Source organism: Syngnathoides biaculeatus, chromosome 13 (genome assembly GCF_019802595.1).
Source record: "Syngnathoides biaculeatus isolate LvHL_M chromosome 13, ASM1980259v1, whole genome shotgun sequence".
In the NCBI taxonomy this organism is placed as follows: Eukaryota; Metazoa; Chordata; class Actinopteri; order Syngnathiformes; family Syngnathidae; genus Syngnathoides; species Syngnathoides biaculeatus.
The window spans coordinates 1,452,372-1,471,482 of record NC_084652.1 but is presented as its reverse complement, the minus strand read 5'-3'; the positions used below and the strand labels follow the sequence as shown (position 1 = coordinate 1,471,482).

Genomic DNA, 19,111 nt, shown 5'->3' with positions numbered 1-19,111 from the left:
ATTAAGGAGTGGGGTGTGTTCAGATTTCACAAATTAATAAGTGTGTGTCCAACCGTTTAGAGACGACAACGTGAAATTGTCGTCCGTGAGGCGCGCAGGTGTGAGCCGGCCAGATGGTGTTTGCAGATTTCGGAACCCCCCCCCCCCCCGCCCCCCATCTCCGCAGATCGCCACTTGTATCTGTGTTCCGTCTCCAGGCTCTCGGCCCGTGTAAACATCCCCTGTGCACGGGCCCTCTGATGTTTGTCCGCCATTGTGTTAACAGCGACCAGTCGGGCAAATACGTGAACCGCGAGACAAAGAGAGCGACGGCGAACAATAGACGGGTGCACGGCCGAGCGGTAACATTCATCAAAGAGAATAAATCCTGCATGGAAAGAGGATTTTTTTTTTTTTATGAGATTGACCTTTCGAAGAAAAGCTGCAGACTCATATAAGCATGTTGGTGTGCTGCCAAACATTCATGTCCCTCCATTTTTTTTTTCTGCATTCTTTATAATCTGTCACATTTTCTCACAGAAATTCTGTGGGGAATTGGACAAAAATTGACTGTCGGCAGCTCGGTTCCCATAAATACTGCAAAGGAAAGTTATTGAAAACCTTGTGCCTGGCCATACAAATTTTAGCTGTATTTTTTTTTTTTTTTTAGAATTAACTTTTGGGATTTGACCCTCAAGTGCGCAAGGTTAATTTTTAAATCAGTCAATCAGTTCTTTAAAAATAAATCTTTATTTGGATAGGAAGATCTGTCGCTGAATGTTCTGAACTCTTTCTGTGCCTCAGCTAGGAATCGTACACTTTAGCTCCCTTGATGACGGAAAATCACGAATGACTCAGCAGCGCCTCTGCTGGTTGCAGCCAAGTAGTGCGCTCCGTTTGGTTGGTCACCTTGCAGCTCAGGTTCGGAATAAGCCGACGAACGACCGAACAAACAAGCGAACACACCAATGACTGAACCTCACTAAACTTACCCCAAGTAACTTATCCTAACTGATTGATTAGTGAACTATTTGAGGGTATTCTTGATTTACAGCGATATTTTCACGTGTTGAAACAAAATAGATCGTACACCGATGCACTTTCTGGTTGTCGTGTCCATTTGGGGCAATTCGCTGTGAACCAGATGATAAACACATCCCAGGTCCCGGTTTGTAGCCCTAAACAGGAGGAAAAAGTGGCTTTCAGGTGCGTGGAAAAAAACCTCAATTGGTGCCGTGGAAGTTAGGAAACATGTTCAGTTCTACTGATTTGAACATGGAAACACGATGGACCAGAAGAAGAACAAGGGGGCTGGGAAAGCAAAGTTTCAGCATTCAGGGGCCCTCGGCCACCGAGACGAGTTCACCGAGAGTGCAACGGCGCACGCACAACCTCCGCTCGTTCTGCCAAAAGTTCACGTCGTCTGCGGCGTGCAGCGAGCGAGATGTAGCGTTCACTTCTGGAAACGAGGCTTTGTCGAAAAATGAATCTCATCGAAGCAATCAGGCCCGTTTCCAATCGAACGCCACGCAAACGCTCCCCACATCAAAGCGCCGAGCTCTCGGCGCAATTGTCTTCCCGCCCTGCTCGGCTCCTTTCAAGCTCCTTCCACTGAAGAGTGCAGGAAAATCCCCCGCACATCAAAGTGGGAGACGGAGAAAGTCATTTAGCATTATCTAAATTGGGCTGCAATTTTAATAATGATCTTACACATTGGGACTGAAGGAGGAGCGCAGGAGCTGCCATCTCCGTTCCCCTCGTCGGCGGGGCCGTGATTTACGATGACTTAATGCTTTGTTTACGTCGCACTCACAACAGAGGGGCCGACTGCGTCGGGCGAGCAGCGCGGTCGGACGTTGGAGCGCCGGGGGGGAGGACTTGGGGACTCGCCCCCCAGATAAATCCAAATAAATAGCCAGCAGCAATGTGAGGCTCTGCCTTTTGACGTTTCCACGTCCTTCTCTGGTATGTTTTTCTGCAATTTCTTGGTAAAGACCCCTGAAATAGACAAGGCACTGGTCGCAGTAGAGGGGGACACAAAACGCGGGCGGCACCGGAGTCGATCACTAAAGTAAAACTGTCAATAATATTGCTAGTTCAATCCAAAAATTGATATTATGCACCGTATTGTTCATCCATGCAGTCGTCTCATAAAACATCTCTATTGTTGCTGTTTTGTACACAAAAGGTATCTGAAAAATATCCTCACACATTTCAGGATAGAAAAACACCAAGAACCTGTCAGTTCTTCACAGTTATTGTTAGCTTCATCATCATTTACTTGTGTACGATGATGCTAGTCGACCATTCCTGCTGCTAGTCATGATCACTTCCATAAATTGTGTATGCGGGACAATCTAATCAGGAAATCCTACTAGAATTCTTAATAATGGTGTGTGTAACACCTGCAAACCTGTAGTACCTACAAACAGTCATCATGCATCTGCTGACATCAGATTCCGGTGGGAGCTGTGCAATGCTATGCGCCCAAGATGCCGATAATTGCTTTCAACACAAAAGGGACTGGATAAGTCTGTCTCGGGTGTTAAACTTTCTATCCTGACCCTGACCCGTTTTGCCTTTCCCCTCTAATGCGCGGCGTATCTCTTACTACTCCAGTTTCCGTTTCGGCGCCTTCTGGAAAGCTGAGCGACGTGGAAAAAAAATCACTTGCCATCCATCACCATTTGCAGGCCTTGGGAAAAGAGTGATCTTATCCGTGGAAAAACACAATTGTGCATATTTATTGAAATGATTGGGTCAATTCCAATGTCACAATTTTGTATTGGTATCAAAGAAATCTATCAGTAGCTTATCCCTTTCGGGTTTCCTTCTGCAATACTATTCTGGTATGGTACCGTAAGTTGTACTTCATCCAGTTAATTGTGTTCAATGTGGCAAAAAGGACAAAAAAATAATTTAGATATCCATTTATTTGCTCAAGTCAGATTACTGGAATGAACGGAGCTATTCCGCTTGTAAACGTGCAGACTAAACATTTCGGACTCAATTGCTACTTGACACTCGGGTCAGGCCACTTCGACATGAAAATAATGTAAACAAACAAATGTGTTTTCGTGTTAATGATACATTCATGTGGCAATTCTTAAAAAAAAAAAAAAAAAAAACAGGACCGGTGCAAAAAGTAAAAAAGTAAAAATCGAAGAAGTGTCGGGCAAAAGTAAGGGAACACCAGGAAGTAGGCAGGGTCCAGCGCTGGCTTAATCTGGGCCGGTTGAAAAGGTTTACACAGCGCCTTTCCCTCCCCGATGCGGGCAGGAAAAAGGGTGGCGGGCTCGTCGCGCACATTTGAAAAGCGGCTCATCCCGTCAAAAATGTTCAAAAGCAAGACTCGCACTTTCATGCCTTCATTCTGCTAATGTAAATTGGGTTTGTTGGACTGTTTCATATGAAATTAATGTAATTTTTTTTTTGGGGGGGGGGCGGTGGGGGGGATCTGCCGGTGACTTCGCTGGCCTCCTTTTAGCTGACTACCGCAGACGGCTGACTTAATGACATGAGGTAAACTTGCTCATGACAAGCAGCCCTTTTATGTGAACCAAAAAAAAAAAAAAAATCCCACAAAGGTCACATTTTATTTAGTTCTGGGCAATGGAAAAGTTTCCAAACATGACTTTTTTTTCTGGCAAAAATACATCATGTCAGGTGTATAGCTTTATAGTTTTATTTCTGACTGACTGGCTCATTTACTATAATGCAATTTAGATCAGTATAAGATAAGCATATTTTCAAGCATAAATATCCGCTGTGGCGAAAGAAACTCGGCTTCATAAAATATGAAATGTATGTATGTATAGCTTTTTACAATCAATTTTGACCAAGCCTCACTAATGTTCAATTTGTGCACAGTGTGACATGTTTTGCTCTTTGCATTTCTCTTTGGATTTATTCTGCCATTCATCACTGGTGCGTGTCATTCCTCAGGCTGGAAAAAAGGTCAAAGCAAAACAAACTCACTAAAGTCACGTTGATTGAACTTGTCTTTGCGAAATTGGAAATCGTGCGACTGCGAATTGGCTCCGTCGTTTGACGCGGTGAATATTTTGGCCGCGTATCAACACGTGGTCGCACAAAAAGTGACATCATCCAGTGGAACCTGTGTCATCGTGGGTTGTTTATAACGCAATCGGGCCAATAAATGCAACCCGACTGCCGCGGCTGGAGTTTGGGAACGTGTCGCGGTCTTTCCTCCCCCCCGTCTGAGCATTCAAAATCCAATTTGAAAATGCCATCAGATAGGCATTTCCTCCTCCTGCACCAGCGACCGGAGCAGACCGCTGCTGCATTCTTATCTTATCAGCCACAACAATCTCCCGTCGTGCCCTAACAGGGAGAAAGAGAATCATAATACCACAAAAAAAAAAGAAGTCATTTCACCTTCCGTGACTGGTGCAAATAACGCATGTACTTAAGGCAACGTGCAGCTTCTTCACTCATCAGCTCAGACTGCTTGTTGGCTCCGTGTCAAGGCAAAGAGCATCAAGGAAAACCCCTCTTCTTGCTCTAAATACTCCCCTGACTTCCCCTTCTTTTCCTTCGCCCCCCCCAAGGCTCGGTGGCGCATGATAAGAGAGGAGCGAAGCGGGCCGTCTGGGTCTCGACAGGAAGCGCAAGCGAATCGGCGGCGGCGTCCGTCAACGGGGCGGCCCGGGAACAATGACCTGCGGGCCTCTCCTGCAGGTCGACCTTCGGTGTGAATGACGCGAAAATGCATTTGGGGTGGGACTCGCACAGTTTTCCCTTTTTTATGAATCCGCTTCCCAAACTTTGGTCAAAACTGAATGGGATCCTTCCCAATGGGTTCTGCTCATGGAATCCTACTGACAAACTCAACAAACTGCACGACTTCTTTGGTTTACGGCCTTCCCGGCATAAAGTGCTTCGAGGATTCCGAACGGCGTCAATAAACCGATTTTTTTTTTTTGCAGCAGCAAATACTTACTATTTTTCATTTGATTCACTTATCTTTACAGGCTACAAGTGTTTTTCATACAAATATGTATTGTAATTATAATTAACTCCTTCACAGTGGTTTACGTCCCTTTTATACCAGAGGTGCTGAGACTTTTTAACCCCAAGATCTAATTTTCAAGCAGCCAGCCTCTTGCGAGCTACTGACAATTGGGGGGTGAGGATGATGCTCCCAAACCGTTTTAAGGTTAATGTTACGTTGCCTCCTATATATAAAATACAGAATTAGCTTTATGTGCACTGTGTTGTCTGTGCTTTCATCCTGGAGGTGGAATTTTAAAATGACACACCATCTCATCCTGCACTTGCACTTTCTACTTTGGCTTCAGAAAATATCGTCCATTTTTTTCTTCAATTATTCACATACTCCGACAGTCATTGTATCTTGAAACAACAGCATTTCTTTTTTTGAACGTTCTCTATTCATATCGAAAGTAAACAGAGGCAGCATGTCTAGCTCGTCTTTGCTGTACGTTGCCCAGTCTGTGTTGCTAACTAAATCCACAGTGGTGGATGCTGTCATTATAAAAAAAAACATTGATGGGCTATGTAAGTACTGTAACATTTGTAATTATGAGTGTATGTCTTTAAGAACGAGGGACGGGAGGGGGGTGTATAAGGTAAAATAAGAAAAAGAGTGTGTGGCGGAACAGTGGTCGTTGTTAGAGAAAGTTCCATCTGCTGCCTAAAAGAAAGCAGTGGCTTCTTTTCATTTTTTACAGTATGTATGTGAATTGTGCCATTGGATGTAACAACCAGTCATCCCTCACTCATTGAATCACATTGAAAAATGCCACAAACTGAATAGCTGTATGTTATACTTTCAATTTGCATCGGATTATTATTATTTTTGCGCACAATGCAAACATCTGCTAAGAGACTCCATCAGCGGTGCACAATTGCGCACGTGCGGAGCTTAGAGGGAACATTGGATGTTAAAATATGGTTAGCGCGATGACCCGTATAGTTATCAAAGATTCTGGGATGCAGCAGAGAATAGTTGAATTAGCATTTTAAATGTAATGAATGAATGATTAGATCACCATGGAAGTCATCTGTAATTCTACTGTAATTACAAAACTTCCTGTGCTCAAAAACGCCTCGGATATTAACCTGAAACGAGCGCGGTCAACGCAACTCGCTCGTGGGCTGTTTCACTGCATCCCACCCGTACATGTTTGTTTGCACGCTAGCGGTTGAGCGAAACGACGACCCTCAGAGTTCAGCAGACTTCTATTACACTCCGCTGCGGTATCGGCCGAGACCCCCAAAAACCCATTTTGGCCCGGGCTGCGGCGAAGGACGCGACGCATCTACGTTCACCGCCACACGCGCAGCCGCGACGCCGCTAGCATTCCACGGCGCTGCGGGAAGTCGTACCCCGATGGTCGGTTTGCTGAGTGATGGCTGAACACGCCGTGAAAACAAACAAAGCGTGGAGAGAACGGCTAATATAATGCTGCGGCCTCCAGTACCGCACTGGAAGCCCGCTCCGCTGCCAGTACAAATACATTCCGTCCTCATGGTGCACATACTGAGGATGAAGAATGATCGATATTGCTCCGATAATGACCCTCGCAGCCAGCGTCCCGGTGACGGATCCTATTGCTTCTGTACAGAAATGTGGTCCGCATTACCGAGACGGCGAGGGACGGTGTCGCCGCAACGGGGCACGCCGAAGGCGTTCGCGCTCTTCGCTCGGAGAGGAAGCGGAGGCTGCCGGATGACATCAGCGTAGAAAAGCGACGCAGTTTATCAGCCACCAGCGAACACGGAGACATTCATAACATCCTGACGGGAAAATCTTGTGGAAAATAATCACCTCGGGGCTTTGATAACAACTTGGCTCGTTTTTGCACCGAGTGCGCTCGAGTACGGTCATCGTTCTCCTTTGGCCCTTTCGCACCGAAATTACCAGCAACTTATTGCTCATTAGTTCCAGACCCGAAAAGTTCCTGTTGCACATTGTTGTATTGTGTTCGTAAAGCGGCCGATGGCCATGCGACAGTCTGGAACTGGACTGCACCACAATGTAGCCGACTTACAATAAAGACCAGACCCAAATACAATCCATTAAAACAACAAGGCATATAACATATAGTGTTCCAAAAAAAATAATAGGCGGTCCTAAAAAAAAAAAAAAAAAAAAATGAAATCGGCTTATGTTGAAATCCAAAATTCCAACAATTATTCCAGCGGATATAGATTTTACAACGGCTTACTGCACTCTACCACAGCTCCCACATTAGTAAAGTCAATGGCTATTCTTGTACTCAGTACTATTTTAAGTGTTTTATATTTTTCCAACATCATCTTGCATGAATCCAGAGGTTAGCTGGGGTTGTTCCTGAGATTTTCTGACACGTGAGTCGATCTCCCCCCATCTATCTATTGTGCTTGACCTCATTAGGGCCGATTTTTGTGTCAACAGTTTCCTTGCTGAAGGTGGGTGGGCGGAGCCTTGTGTGCCTGTTTGTAGGTGCAGCAGAAGTGGAAGGAAAGAGACGCATTATTGCATTGCTTTCCTCCGTCACACGCATTTCTTGTTTCTCGAACGTTGTCTTATTTTTATCCATCCATCCATCCTTTATCTACCGCTTATCTGGGTCGGGTCACGGAGGAAGTAGCTTCAGCACTGATACCCAGACTTCCCTTTCCCAGCCACTTCTTCCAGGTCTTCCGGAGGGATCCCGAGGCGTTCCCAAGCCAGCCAAGAGACATAGTCTCTCCTGGGTCGTCCTCGGGGTCTCTTTCCGGTGGGACGTCCCCGGAACGCCTCACCAGGGAGGCGTCCGGGAGGCATCCGAATCCGATGCCCCAGCCACCTCATCTGGCTCCTCTCAACGCAGAGGAGTAGCGGCTTGTTTTCATTTTAATTTTCATTGAAAAGGGGACAGGACAAATGTACCGACCGGTACCATCAGTTTATATATCTGTATTCAATATAATCTCCACAATCACACGTTCTGTAATGTTGGTTACGTCGTGTAAATCAAATTTCAGATGTTCAAGTAGGCTTTTCCTGACACGTCGTTTCTTGCTAGCTAAAACCTGTAAGTCTTGTGCTAACACTGAGTACTTTATGGCGCTCGTCTCAAGATAAAAACGAAGGGGGCCCAAAGCATAATGCTGCCAGCACTGTAGGTTTGCTGTTCTTTTGGCAATGAGCGGAGTTGTTTGTTACAAATGTTCAACCTTGGTTTAGGAATAAAAAAAAAAAAAAAAAAGGTTGAGCTCCCAAAACCTTGTTGGAAACTATGTTGTAGTCCAGCGACTTGAGCCGACCCCGATCTCTCTCGCGGTGTTCTTTTTCTGTGAGAGCGGTGTCTTCTTTTTGTCAGGTGTCAGAGGAGCATGGACGGCGGCCAAGCCCGTCGGCCCGTCTTCCTATTTTGACACCGTCAAGCACCTGCCCTCGCTGAAGCGTGGCAGGCCACGTCACGCCCAGAACAATAGAAAAAGGGGCCCTCTTTCCAGCCGATCCCAAAAGCGACGGCCCGTCGCTCACATCCGTCAAAGGTCAGCCGGGCTCGCTTACGCTCCCTTACGAACGGACCCTGCCAGCTCGACTCGCTCACTTTTTCCTCTCCTCCTTCCCTCCCGCTTCTCTTCTGAGGTCACAAGAGGGGAATATCCCAGAAGGAAATGCCTGAGCTGGGAGGGAGGGGCCTCTGCGCTCCCTATCTGCGGCCCCCGTTTCTTTTACCGTGGTCCAGGGTGCTGTAAGGGACTTTGCACGCATCGGGCCTTTTAGAAGTAGCGTCCAAAGGTAAAGATTTATGGCGCACCGTTTTGGCTATCTCGTAGCGAGGAAACGCAGAGGATGAAAGTCACTCAAAGTCGTACAAGCCCACTGACGTTTTCTGGAAAAAGGTGACATTAACAATGCTCAAAGCCTTCAGTGGAACTGCAAAGCTTTTTCGAGACTTCAGCTCAGTGAGGGTTGTCGGACAGCTGCGTTTTGATGAATGTGAAGAGGCCCTGTCATCTTGCCTCTGCATGTTTTATTAACTTTGGGTTGATACTGTAAAGAAAGTTACATCTGCTAGCCTAGTAAATCCTTAATCTCCACTTCCCATTGTGACAGGTTGACTAGTTTTACTAGTTTTGTAACATGTTCATATCATTTATCGCATGTCCTCTTGTCACCATGGAGTTATTAAACATTGTATGATTAAATTTAATTTTACACACGTATCGCTTGCTATACAGCGTTTACCATGGTCATATGTTTCCAGGGTTCCAGGAAAATACATCTGTTATATGTATTTGTTTTAATTAAAAAAAACACATCCTTTCAGTATTCTTAAATGAATTAAATCAACATAATTTTGGTAATTCTAATTGATCGAAAACAGGAAAAGGTGAGTCTGATTTCATGCCTGTCACAGAGGGAAAATATGTTTTTTTTAGAGTCATGCTGAAAAACCCATGCGGTGCGAATTTTTTTTTTTTTTTTTTTTTTTTTTTTTAGCATGTGTGTACTTTTTTGGGGTTTTCACATCCACTTTCATATGACATGTATCGTAGTAGAGGTAATATTATTTAACATTCTTCCAAAAATACAATAAATATAAAGCCACCACCGCAATTGGTTAGAGCGTTGGTATCACAGTTCTGAGGTCCCGGGTTCAATTCCGGCCCCGCCTGTGTGGAGTTTGCATGTTCTACCCGTGCCTGTGTGGGTTTCCTCCGGGCATTCCGGTTTCCTCCCACATTCCAAAAACATGCAACCTTAATTGGACCCTCTAAATTGCCCCTTGGTGTGATTGTGAGCGCGGCTGTTTGTCTCCATGTGTCCTGCGATTGGCTGGCAACCTGCTCAGGGTGTACCCCGCCTCCTGCCCGTTGACAGCCGGGATAGGCTCCAGCACTCCTTGTGACCCTTGTGAGGATAAGCGGTGAAAAAAACTAGATGGATGTACTTTTACACTTGTATGTTGAACTGCACAAGGTCAACCAGCGAGAGGTTGACTTACTTTTACACTTTTACGAGTGCCAAGAATGTTAAAATGTGATGTAAAACACATTTTTTATCGCAACACTTTGCCTTTGGAATGCAAAATAAATCTTCTTCCAATTGTTTGTAACTACAGAACGAACATCGGGGTGTTCACCCGCGTAAGTTCCGCTGAGTAAATCTCCAGAAATATGTCAAAATTGCCTCGAACAGCCGGAGACAGTACTTAAATCTGCCCAAATTTCAAATGAGACAATGTGAAACAAAAGTCCTCCTCGCACAAAGCTCAAAGTGTATTCAAGCATATCAGCCTTGGCATTCCAACCTCCGAGCTTGGCTGCAAGCAATGATTTAAGCCCCTTCCCTCTTGATAAATGCATACCTCCGCTGTAGTAAAATGAGGGGGCGCCGGGGAGAAAATATGAGGCACCTGAAGCATAGCTCACGTAGCGCCTCATTCGTCTTTGCGCTCGCGAGGACAGATGAATGTCTTTTTCTTTTTTTTTCTTTTTTCCATCATCGAGGTGCAGGAGAGGGAAGGTGCGCCGTTCACCCCTGTCACGGCACCTCCTCCTGTATCCACGGCGACCACTGATATGCAATGACTCCGATGTTAATGAACGCTGAACGACGTGCGTGCACGTGAAGAATGTAAGACGCGCAGAATGCAGACTTGGAGATTTACTGTGAAATTTAAAGTGCTAAAACAGCGCAAATTGTCTTGCATTGAGCTGTTTACGGGCTCCTTTAAGCGCATTTTTTTTTTATCAGCAATGAGTTCAAATACCCTCACTAGGTAATTTTATTGTGTGTGAGAAACCTGATAAACTGTCTAGAAAGTGTTTATATCTGCCATTCAGTAAGAATCTATAATGTAATACATTTGAGAAACCTGAAATGCGTCAGTATCTGCTGCTGCTGTTTTGGTTAGCAACCGAGCTCCAACGAGCTCACTTTTTAATGTTCGTCTCGTGTGTGAGCAATAATGTTGTCAACAAATTAAAATATTTGGCTGAAAACATCTGACAGGATGCCAGGACAGCTCCACGCTTCATCCAACCTGTGCTTATGCCCGGATAGGTGCCGCTGTTTTGGTTGACAACTGAGTTCAAATGAGATCAACGGTTAAGTTTTAATGTCATGTGAACGATGGCAAACTGAGGTCATTGGTTACCACACACTTTGTTGTTGTTGTTGTTTTTGGCAGAGACCAGAGAGAGGAAGTGGGCAGCATTATTTGGTAATGGTCAGCAGAGTCGAGAAATTCTGGGTTTGAATCCTGACTTGGGCCTTTCTGTGTGGAGTTTACGTGTTTTTCCCCTCCCTGGCGTAGATTTTCTGCAGGCACTCCGGCATCATCCCGAATTCCCACAACTTGCATCTTACGTTCATTGAAGATCACTGGTATCAAACTCAAGGGCCGGTGTGACGGTCTGAGCGATCCCCCGTGCTGAAAAGTCTCCTTGTGATTAATGCGGATGCGTTACTAATTGGGGAGGGAATTCTGGGTACGTAGCAGACAAATCCCCCAGTCTCATAGTTTCCCTTCTTCTACATAGAGCGAGCTAACATACGTTACATCCTAACCTAACCTTAAAACAAAATTTGATAAAATGATATACACACATATGTACGTTCGCTGTGTTCGACTTTCTGAGACGTTCAAAGCGAACATGAACATTTTTCGACAAGTTGTCAAATGGCACATGTTGAACCGGGGATGGGGACGTTTCAGACTGGCCGGAAGTTTACAAAATACACGCGCATGTGTATTAATATATGCTCATTAATTTATGCGCATGCGCATTAATCACAAGGAGACTTTTCCCCACCGGGAGCGCTCAGACCGTCACACCGGGTTCCACATCTGGCCCGCCGGCTCACAAAAACAAATAATTTGCCTACTTTCACTATTCCTTCTAAAATCATCCTATCTAATAAATAATGATGAGATCAGACATTTTTTTTTTTGTTACCAAACCACATCGACAGTAACCTGAATAATAATTGAACAAACTATTACCCTTGTTTTGCAATTTCAAAAGCAGTTATCCATCAAATTGATGTGAATGGGTGTGAGCGTGTGTGTGAATTGGTTGTTTGTCTAATATGTGCCACCCACGGCTCGGAGGTCGAGCGCTTTAGAAAACATGGATGGACGCGTCACTTTAAGGACAAGACAACATAATCCACAATGAATTGCGACACAGCATCTGTTCCAGAGGAGGCCACTTCATTTGAGTTAAAAAAAAAATATATATATATATATTCGCTATAGTTGGGGGTTATAACAAACTCAATTTTCCTCGGTTCAGTCTTTTATTGTTGCTGTCATCTTTTAATAAGAAATAATGCACGAGATGGGTAAAGTCTTCAAACTGAAGTCTTTTAATCAGTACACCCGTTGACCGAAATCCGAGTAAATGTCTAACCTCAGCAGAGAGCTTCTTTTCCCAGTTTAACAGCTGAATCACATCAATATCCTCCCCACCGCCCCTCCTCCAAAGGAAAGTGGAGGACGTGACGGGAAAAGTAACTCCTCCAATGATCTACTAATAGCCCGGGGCCAGCCTCAACCACAAGGCTGTCCATCACCAGGCTCTGAGTCTCTGGGTTAATAGTGAACGTTTAAATAACGCTATAGTCCGCGTTACCTGCTGCGGTCGTGGCCTTTGGAATGCGTTTTTTTTTTTTTTTTGCTTTTTAAATAAAAGACCAAACCTGGGCTAGACCAGAAAGGCAGCGCAAACAAAATGGAAATGGTGTGGATAAACGTGCTGACTGTGCGCTTTTATCGTTGAATCTCTGCAAAATGAAAATTCCAGCGAGCAACAGATGTTTGCATTTTTCCTCCTTTCAGCAAAAAAAAAAAAAAAAAAAAAAAGCCGACCTGTAAGCGCTGGAACGAAATGAGCGTAGTGAAAAGAGAGAGGGGAAAAAAAAAAAGAGAAGCGGACGAGTTGAGCAGAACGTCTGCGTCGTAAAGCACACGAGCGAAGGAGATGATAGCGGGTCGCCCGCCTCGTCCATGGCAGCTGTCAGCCTTGGCTCGTGGGTCCCTCCTCTGGGTCAGAGGTCATCCAGCTGTGGCCCCGCCCCCCCCCTTCTCCGTCCCCTCCCCCGCCCTCCCTCCGACAGAGCAGATGTGGTGGGACCACCATGGTGAGGGCCTGACCACATCTGGCTCTGATTACGGCCAGACAATCCAGCTTTATCAGCGCCGTGCACTTTGCTGAGCTCTGCTATACTCGTTTCTCCCAGAGGTGACGCGTGACACATTCTCAACTCGCCAACGCCGCCGTTTCCGCCTGATTTATGCCGCCGCCGCCGCGCCCGTGTTTTATCGCCGTCGGCCGGATTGGAAACGTCCACATGAGAGCGCACGCAAATGTTAGCTAACAAGACACATGTCACGGCTGAACTTTTATGCTCGATTGTGATTTAACGCAGAGGGATAAATCCTTGGCTGTCAAATAAAGCTAATGACTAATGTCTTGGTGTCATGTAGCCACGGCCTTGGACCACAACTCTGCCGTGTGTGTGTGTAAAAGTACAGTGAAGCCCCATTTATTGTGTCACATACTTTCATACTCATACAAGTCGCAGTATAGAGACCATCTTTTAAATGGTTTCAACACATTAAAACACGCTTCAACTGATTAAAACACCTTCTAAAGTCGTCTTAGCACCTGCTCTCACTCACTCGCGAGTTCTCAGTTCTCCAATTAAAATGCAAATGGGGATTGCTTCAAGCTGTTTGTCAATCTCAGGTGACGTTTACTGGGAGAAACTAAAATGAGAGAATTAAACATGGTATATTTCAACCTACAATATGGTTAACCAAACCATATAACTTTGTGGAAGAAAGTTCTGCAAAATTCATGCTAACATATACAGTCACATTTGATGAGTGGAACCACGTTTGCGCGCCTCCGTGCTCGCATATCTCCATAGTCGAGCACAAAAAATTTGTTACGAGTAGAAAAAAATAGATGTTGAAAGACGTCGCTTATTTTGTGTAGTCTTGACATTAATTTACGTGTTTATTTCATAAACGTTGTTAACTAAACAAGCCTGATCCTAAACAATCAGTCTTCACCCGGAAACAGGAAATGCAAGTGTACCGTCCTGAGCATGAACGGAAGTGATGCCGAAAGAGCATGTTCAGAGCTGCTTCACGTACTGCGAGCGCTTTTACGCCGAAAGTCATCGACATCATGAGCCATGTCAAAGGAAATTCAGTTGCGCCAGGGGTGCTGATTGTCGATCGCGAGGCAGTATGATGGCGTGCCCCCCCCCCAAAAAAAAAAAAAAGACGTTAGACTATCATCCACCTCGTCAGTTGATTCAGGTGTGGCCGATAATTCGAGCGTACGCACATAAAGGTGCCTTCTAACAAGCCGGCCTCCCATTTACGGCAGTCCCGCGATGCGTGCTTAACCCCCCCCGCCCCCCCCCCTTCAACAATACATCACGATTGCAGACAGGAATGTTTGTTCCAATGTATTGCTAGCTTGTTGCCACGAACACCGATGATGTCAGCATTTTCAAAACATTGCGGGAATAGACTGTGTTTATTCCTTGACAGGCCAGTGCTTTAACTTTTCTTCAGATAGTTTGTCAGATCAAGAATTTTTCTTGATGAAAAATTTTAAATACCATTTTATATCATGTTCTACTAATATCAGTTGAAATTGAAAATGATCATTTCTGAGTTTGAATTTTTTTTCTATGTTAGTCAAGTATTTGTTGATTTTATTTTTAATTTACAGTTATGTTATATTAATCCAGTAAGTTATTTTCAGGTCTTGGGATTCCTTCCCTAATCAAACCCGCAACTTTATCTGCGAGCATGACTGATCACACCCGTACATTTTTCAAATGTGACCGCATATAGTACGTATGACTATAGACCATAGAGTATGTATGACTATTAACAAATATCAAGAGAAAAAAATGCGGTGATTAAAAAGACGTCCTGTTCTTAATCACGCTGCGTCTTTTACAGTAGACCTCAATGCCGCCCGGCATGTTGCGGTACTACATTAATGATGTAAAACTCCAAATTCAGACTTGCTTGTCGAGTGTTAAAACACACAAACAATCGCTTGCGATCTAGTAGGGAATAATCTACGTGCTGAGATATGTTGGGGGGGGGGGGGAGAATTCCATTGCAAGTAGTCGACGTACTACATTCAACATTATTGCCGAGGTCAGGCCGCATGTGAACTGTGTCACACTTTGGAGGTTTGAACAAAGGATTCTGTTGCGTTCAGGGATCGTTGCTTGCCGTTTATTTTCCCAGGGCGCCTTCCCCCATTATTGCCCGTGCACTCTCTTAGGCTCCGTGCGCCTGCGGTCGCATGGAGGAATATCTCTAATCACTTCAAACAAACACTTGACAGATGAGATTGAGTTCCGCAAATCTGAAAATACGGATCTGAAATCCTGCCCGCCGTGGTAAAATCCACGAGGAGGTGAAGTCGCCGTGATTGTTTGAACTGCTAAGGTGTGTCTGAGGCTCACGGTTCTATCGCTCCCAAAATGTTTTAAGCTCCTCGCCCAAACGCCCAGAAAGTGCTGAGGGCTCTCGTTTCAAAACCTGCGGCTGATAGCAGTCGAGCTGTAAGTACAGTAAATATTTGAATGGGAAACACTTCTGGGCCAAAATAATCAGATGAAAAATAGTGCGGAGGGTTTGTAAGTAACTTTTTGTGGGGTGACCACGTATACTTCATTTGAAAGTCTTTCAAGATGCGCCAATTGGGAGTATCTGGCGTGTATTTCATATTATTTTTTAAATATTGTATCTTCATATAGTAGTGACCATGGGTATTTCTTTACCCAACTGAAAAGGAGAACAAGCATCCACGAAGCGGCAAAAAAATCAGGAGTGACGCACATTTTATAATAATGCCGGAAATTCATGTTCAACATCCCAATAGCAGCGAGGAAATATGCACAGTTGAATTCCTCTAAAAAGGTGTTGACCTGATTTGGTAGGTGCTGCCTTTTTGGTCAGCAGCGGAGTTCAAAACGGGTTCCGCATTGAACACTTTTAATGTCATGAGACATTGGCGACAATTGCGCGTGCTAATAAATTAGGTTCATGAGATGCTGTTTTGGTGAATAACAGTTAAAAATGTGCTCCAAATGCTCTTCGGTTTTCAATGCGGTTTGTCGTGACAATAAAAAGCGGAGTAAAGAAGCGAAATAAATGGTTGGTGTGCTTTTTCCTCTTTTAATTTAAAAAAAAAATGTATAGATGGAAGTACACTAGTCCTTGTCAAAGAAAATAAACAAACTCATTTACATCAGCCCCTTTTATAGTATTTTAATATAACTACACACAAGCCACTCTAAAACATACTTTGTACATTCACAGTATATGTGGATATTTTCATCACTCATTTATTTTAAATATTCTTTCATTATTTACCCTTCTCTTCTGCTCTGAGAGAAACAATTGTAGATATTGAAACGAGAATGCGATTTTATTTTTTTTTAACCACATTTGACTGTCTCCAACCCCCCCCCCCCTCCCCCCATGGCATTTTTATTGGTGCAGCCCCCAATTTGAAGTCCCTGGCGTCGGTGGCAATATGTTCCACCCTCTCCAATCTGGCCAGCCATCATCACCCACTTTAACCCCACTCAACCCCGACGGCTCGCCCAGACCCGGGCCACTCTCGTGGGCTTCCAATTGTCAGGGGGTCCCCATTCAGGGCCCTGGCAGGGGCACACAGGCCTGTGCACTAAAGCTGTCACCGCCTTTCACTGCTCCCACTGCTATCACCTGCCCCCGCTGCGACTCGTTTGATCTTTGATACGCGCCCGACTTTATTTCAGTGCTCCTTTTGGGTCACCAAAGGTAACCGCGTCGCCAAAGGTCGGAATCGGCCGTCTTTCCGAAGGTTAAACCTCGATGAGCACGGCAGCGCGTCGATTCTTACGGATTAACCTTCGGGCCGCCGAGTGCAAATGTTTGAAAATGAGATTGGAGGAAGCAGGCGAGCTTTGCCAAACGGTCAGAGCAAATAAACCCGATGCTAATTTGAGAAGTTCATTTGCAAGACGGCCTCCTGCTGATGCTGAAAGCGACGTGTCCCGCCCCCTCCCACTTTAGGGGGTGGTGCTCAATCACCTTTTCAGTCACGTGACGATGACCCAAAAGGTTTTTGTTTTTTAGGTGTGAGCACTTCAAGTGAGAATAACAGTTCGATACTAAACTTCTCTCAAACTTTGGAAGTTAGACCCCCTGAATCGTATACAATTATAATGCTATTTTTCAATTGAACAAATAAATATTGAACAAAATTATTTTATAGTGATAACCCAATAAAAAAAAGATCTAGGACCTGTTTGTTGAGGAAACCTTTTGCTTAAAAAAAATTATAGCTATTTTTAAAACTTTTCGTTTTAATAAAAAATGATCAAGGACCTGTTTGTTGAGGGAAAAATGTTTATATGTCTATAGCTATTATTTTTATATTATATATATTTGGATATTATACAACATATATATAATATAATTATTATATAAATTTTAGTTATTTTAAAAACTTTTTATTTGAGTCATTTGTGAAAAGGGACATTGTCCCAAGGGTAAAAATGATAGTAATAAATAGTAGTAATAAATAAACATTTCTCTCCCTTATATAATTTAATGTAACTTTATGTAAAATGTCCAAAACACAGCACTTAATTAAAAGTAACAGATTTGTCATGTTTATTTCCCCAACGATCACCCTGCTGCCTAAATACTTCTCAAGATTTGCATTGCACAAACGCCAAACGCGAGGAGGACTTATGCAAATCTGCCAAACTTTTTTCCCCTTTTCTTTCTTTCTTGGTATATTTTATTTTGTAAGAGCGCAACTCCAAATCACTGCAATGAGACGCGTCGCCAACTGGCACGGGAGTTTGCTACTTTTCTTCAAGGTGTCATCAAAAGCGGCCCAGTTGCTTCAACCCTCCCAACATGTGTGAGGGTGTTTTCTTTTTGTGGAGGGGAGGAGGAGTGAGGGTCCAGGGGACTGCAGGGAGCTAATTAGAAACCATTCTCTAACTCAGGGCCAAATGGAGCAATTATCTGGCCGAGTGAGTAGATAATTCCCTCCCATTCATCTCCCACTGTCAGTGTCCCGTTGCCCACCGACCTGCGCCGCAGATTGGATGCTGCGGCTTGTTGACACCTCACCCGCCCCCCCCTCCCGTTTCTTCTTACATTGTATCACCTCCTTGTATCCCGTCATTTCTCCCATGCTTGTCGCATACCAACGCGGACCCCGATCCCAGCCACCCCCCCGCCGCCCCACGCCCCTGCGCCCTGACAGGATTTATGACTACCACATTTCAGCGTTAGCTAATGAGTCTGTTGGACACTGGTAGGAGAGCTGGCGACAAGCATGATTAATGGAACAGCTTGATAAGTCCCATGCTTCGGGGGGGGGAGTTGCAACATATGGACTCGCCGATTGAGATCGAATTAAATATGGGGTTGGCGAGTGCGTGGGAAAACCCCAAAAAAAACCCTCTAAATTCGACAATGCATGACTTAATACGCTCGATAAGCTCGCTCTTGGTCGGCGGCCAGCGTTGCGGAATGCTGCGTGCGAGGACGTCGAGGCTGATGTTGACTGCGTCTCGACTCCCGAGTTTTACGTTTCAGTGCGCTCGCGAGGTTGGCGGGAGAGTTCATGCCGCTGACAGGAGCTGCCATTTATGAGCGCGTGTGTCTCACTTAGGAGCCACACAAAGAAGGCATCCTTTCAACACGTGGGCCGCGCTGAAAAGGAGGTGCAGGGAACACGGCGCTAAAAGACTCTGCTCATGCAGAACGAAAAGTTGAACCTCACCGAAGCGCCGGAGACAGCCAGTCGGGAACATGGCTGCCGTGCCGAATCCATAATTTGATGTGATTTCAAGTAAAGTTCTTTTCCTCGCAGCCTGAAACAAAGACGCGGCTTATCTGCGGATTCACCAGACATCAGGGGCGTCACATTCTCGACTATTCTTAACTTCTCTTTAGCTTACCAAAATCCTGTTTTTTGTTCGTTTATTTTCCAACGAAGGGATCTTTCCGACTGGCGATCTTAAGCTCCGCCCCCTTAACTACAGCCGCCATGTCCCACGAGCTTCCAAAATGGCGACTGTACAGAACAGGTTTGAAGTTGATTC

The 19,111-nt window shown here is 44.9% G+C and overlaps 1 protein-coding gene across 7 annotated transcripts in view; it reads left to right on the top strand.

The window, feature by feature from the left end:
- foxc1a (forkhead box C1a) overlaps nucleotides 1–19,111 on the top strand; it is a 152,944-nt gene that overhangs the window by 13,479 nt on the left and 120,354 nt on the right. The window contains exon 3 of one of the 7 annotated variants that reach the window (XR_009797774.1): nucleotides 6,591–8,295. The exons of the other annotated variants lie outside the window; for them this stretch is intronic. The gene's annotated coding sequence lies outside the window, so the exon portion shown is untranslated. Of the gene's footprint in view, nucleotides 1–6,590; nucleotides 8,296–19,111 lie in introns of those variants that run through there. 7 annotated transcript variants of the gene reach the window in all.